We start from the raw sequence: 4,809 nt of genomic DNA, 5'->3' as shown, positions 1-4,809 counted from the left end.
ATTGCATGTTTGATCAATTTCAGACTGCAGAAGTTGGTAAAGATCTTCTATTTCTTCATCTTTGGCCTTGGTGGCTGGTGCGTACTTTTGAATAATAGTTGTACTAACTGGTTTTCTTTGTAGGCACATGGATATTATCCTATCAAGGACAACTTTGTACTTTAGGAAAGATCTTGAAATGTTCTCTTTGGCAATGAACGTGACACCATCTCTCTTCGTCATTCTCGGCATAGTAGACCATATGATTGTCTGATTCAAAATGACCAATACCAGTCCATTTCTGCTTACTAATGCCTAGGATATTGATTTTCTAGCATTCCATTTCATTTTTGACAATTGCCAATTTTCCTTGACTCATACTTCATACATTCCACTTTCCGATTATTAACGGATGTTTGCAGCTACTTCTTCCCATTTTGCGTCATGCCACATCCGCAAAGGAATGTCCTGACAGCTTGACTCCATCAACATCATTAAAGTGGGCTCTACTTTGAGGAGCTTTCCCCAGTTGTCTTTTGAGTGCCTTCTAATGTGAGGAGCTCATCTTCCAGCACTGTATCAGATAATATTCTGCTGCTATCCATAAGGTTTTACTGGCCAATTTTTTTAGAAGCAGATTGCCAGGTCCTTCTTCCCAGTCTGTGTTCGTCTGGCAGCTATGCTGAAACCTGTTGGTATTTGAGATACCGGTGGCATAGCTTCCAGCATCAGAGAAACATGCAAGCCACCACTGTATGACAAACTGACAGATGAGTGGTGGTATATAAGAGCAATATACATATATATTTCAAATATACATATAATTTGAATATATATATAAATCGAATATCCATAATTTAAATATATATAAAATTTCTTATACCTATATCTATATATAATTCAAATACATATATAACCAGTTGCTGTTGAGTTGATTCTGACTCATGGTGATCCCATGTATGTCAGAGTAAAAATTGTTCTCCATAGGGATGAATGAATACATATACATATACATATTTGCAAGATCATTTTGGAACAGGGAACAAGGAATACTGCCAAAGACAACATTACAGTCGTTCAGACATGAAAAATAAAAAGCAGAGCCCTTTGATGGGGTGAAAGTCAGTGGTACCTGAGAAACAAGACCACAAGCAGATTTAGAAACAGATTATAATCTCCATTTTTCAGTTCTGTAGTCAAGAAGACTCCAAGGGTCTTTAGCAGCAAATAGAGTAGATGGTAAGGCTTACCAAGGGCCAGCTGGAGATCAGGAAAGCAGCTGGGAGAAGGGTGGGGTGGGGTGGTGGGTTCAGAGGGATCCTGACAGAACGATGAATTGCATCTAAATAAATAAGATTTAATAACAGGATGAAAAGACAAAGTCCTCATTTTCACCTGTCCCTGGATTTGCAAACACAGACATTTCCTTTGGAGAGGAAATCACTGTATTTATGATTGGTTCATATTTCACACCTTTATTCATATATATCCTGTAATGTAAAAGGTCTATTTCTTATTACCTAGGAAATGCTAAATGCACTGGGGATTCACAGAAAAGCTCAAAGCTTTTCTAGAAGTAGAAGTTAACATAAGTAGTTGGTCACAGGAGTGCAGGCTAAAAAACAAAGCCTTCTTTCTGACTCTGCAGAAATTAAGTACTGACATGTGAAACCTGCTGAGAGTTTCATCTGTTTTTACTCTCAAAGCCTCATTCTTTTTGTCTAAGTATGTGCATACACACTTCAGGCTTTAAGCTTAAAAATGCTAGTAGATTAACACTAATAGGTACCGTGCAAGGTAAAGAATGTCGCAGCACCCCCTAGTGCTCACCGGGTCAAGTTACACTCCACAAAGGGCTGCAAGTGGATTTGACACCGGTTTTCAGGACTGGTCCTCAAGAACACCAAATGTTTGGATTTGTTAATGTAATGCCAAAAGCAAAGTTTTAAACAACTGGAATTTTTATGAAAAGGGAAAATGAAGACAAATTATATTATGAACTTTTGCTCAAGCATTTCAATAACAATTTTTACTGTTGGAATGAAGATCAGTGCATTGTCACTTGCAAATACAGTGAGGTTACACTCTGAATACACAAACAATACCTACCTTTAGATTATCAGGTGGAGATGAGTTGGCTTTGGAAAATTGGGTCCTTTGTGCCCCCGGCACCAGGATGAGGGGAGCTGACTAATTTGATTCTTGCTCTATATAAGGTGATAAATTTAGCTCCTTAAGTATCACATTTAAGTTTATCAAAGAGTAAATTAGTAGAAATGGAGTTTTCTTCTCCTTGTCACATAGCTACCAACAATATATCACCGAGGGGTTTATTTTTCTTTTTAAAAATGAGGCATGGTGATACACTGTAAAATTCTTTCCTCACAAGTCCTTTCTTCTTGCACTTTCACCTTATTGCAGAGTCTATTAATCAGTGTCAAGTGCAGTTCCACAACGGTGGCTGTTTAAAACACTCATACTATTAAAAGAAAAGCTGACCACCTCTCACTGACTATCAGCCCTCAAATAACAGTGATGTTGGCTAACATCCTATCTATCAAGAGTCTTGTAGGGATTATCTCACAAGACAGTGAGGCAGGCATTATTATTTTCCCCATTTTGTTGTTGTCGTTAGCTGCTGTTAAGTCTGCCCTGACTCACGGCGACTCCATGCACAAAAGAACAACATGCTGCCTGGTCCTGTCCATCCCTATAATTAGCTGCAGATCAGACCGTCATGATCCACAGGGTTTTCACTAGGTGATTTCCAGAAGTAGGTCACCAGGCCTTTCTTCCTAGTCTGTCTTATTCTGGAAGCTCTGCTGAAACCTGTTCAGCATCATAGTAACATGCAGCCCTCCATGCACAGATGGGTGGTAGCTGTTCTTGAGGTGCACTGACTGAGAATCTAACTGGGGTCTTTGCATGGAAGGTGAGAATTCTACCACTGATCCACCACTGCCTCCCATTTTCCATGATACAGAGGAGAAAATCAAGTCCAAAGCCACAGAGCTGATGGGGGTGGTTGAGCTAAGAATCAAACCTAGAGATTCTGATCCCAGAGCTCAAGCTCTTAATCACTCTGGGAGACGCTGCCTCCCACATGCAATGATACGATACACTGTCTTTGAATGGAAGGTTATACAGATGGGTCACCAAGTGAACTGAAATGTAAATTCGCTGCTAAGGGACTCAAGATGGCAAAAGTAAATTGTTTGATCTAGAATGAGGGATGCCATAATGTATTACTAGTGCTTGCCCATCCTACCAGCAAAGAACTACCTGCTGCGATACTATCCCTAAGGCTCTCCTAGAATATGAGATTCTACTGGAATGATTATTTAAGAGGACATCTCTATAGAGATTTTGGTGCTCCTCCTATGAGCTAGCATTTATTTAAAGCATATTATCAAATTTAAGTGAAAATCCTGAAAGGTAGCTCTGGCTAGAAGCAAGGAGTGACCTGGATGCATGCTGCGAAGACTGGAACCCTCACTGAAGGGGGGCTTGACAACCTCTGGAACTTGCTCCCGACTTTATCAACAGAGCAGCAAGAGATACATAGCACAGATCAATGAGAATACAGTTGACTCTTCTTATAAAAGGTGATAGTTAAAAAAAAACAGGTGGCAGGTGAATACTCAAACTGAAATCTGTCAGACCTCCCATTTCCTACTATTCTTACTAGTAATGGATGATTTTACTCTAAGTTTTGCCAATGTATTACATTTTTCTTCTACTATTAAACAATGAGGTATGAGGTAGGCCATGTTAATAAGCTAGTTGGATTCCACTTCCATACCTTTGCCCATTTTTCTATAGGCTTATATGTCTTTTTTTTTATTTTAAAAAACTATTAATATCAGGAATATTAGTGCTTTGGCTTTCATATGCATTGCAACTTTTTCCCCAGTCTCTCATTTAAAAAAAAAAACAAAAAACTTGTATTTTACCATACAATTAAAAACATTATACGGTTTAATATTTATTTTTTCTTTAGGCTTCTTGGTTTCTTGTTTAGGTACAAAAATTTATTCTAACATTTTTATTATTTCATATTTTACACTCATACTTTTAATTGACCTGAAATTTATTTTTTACTAGGAATTGGCATTTAGCTTTGTTTTATCCTATGATGGACAGTCAATTATGTCAGCAATACTATCCAATTTTGTCTAGCTGAACCAAAATCTGCCTACTGAATTGAAATGCCATTATTGTCAAATGTTAATTTCTCACATACGTGTGCCATCTATTTCTGGACATTTACTATGGTGCACTATGTCGCTGTCTATGCCTGTGCCAATTCCATTCTGTTTGGTTTTCGGTAGCCTTATAGAAACATTTAATATCTGGTTGGATTGAACTGTGTCCCCCCAAAATATCTGTCAACTTGGCTAGGTCATGATTCCAAGTATTGTATGATCGTCTACCATTTTGTCATCTGTCTCGGTCATCTAGTGCTGCTATAACAGAAATACCACAAGCGGATGGCTTTAACAAAGAAAAGTTTATTCTCTCACAGTCCAGTAGGCTACAAGTCTGAATTCAGGGTGCCAGGTCCGGGGGAAGGCTTTCTCTTTCTGTTGGCTCCGGAGGAAGGTCCTTGTCATCAGTCTTCACTTGGTCTGAAAGCATCTGAGCACAGGAACCTCAGGTCCAAAGAATGCACTCTGTTCCAGCACTGCTTTCTTAGTAGTATGAGGCCCCCATGTCTCTCTGCTCGCTTCTTTCTTTTATATCTCAAAAGAGATTGGCTTAAGATACTATCTAATCTTGTAGACCTCATCAATATAACTGCCGCTAATCCATCTTATTACATCACAGTGA

This window comes from Elephas maximus, chromosome 9 (genome assembly GCF_024166365.1).
Source record: "Elephas maximus indicus isolate mEleMax1 chromosome 9, mEleMax1 primary haplotype, whole genome shotgun sequence".
Classification (NCBI taxonomy): domain Eukaryota; kingdom Metazoa; phylum Chordata; class Mammalia; order Proboscidea; family Elephantidae; genus Elephas; species Elephas maximus.
The sequence above is the reverse complement of the archived record's forward strand: the minus strand, read 5'-3'. Positions refer to the sequence as shown.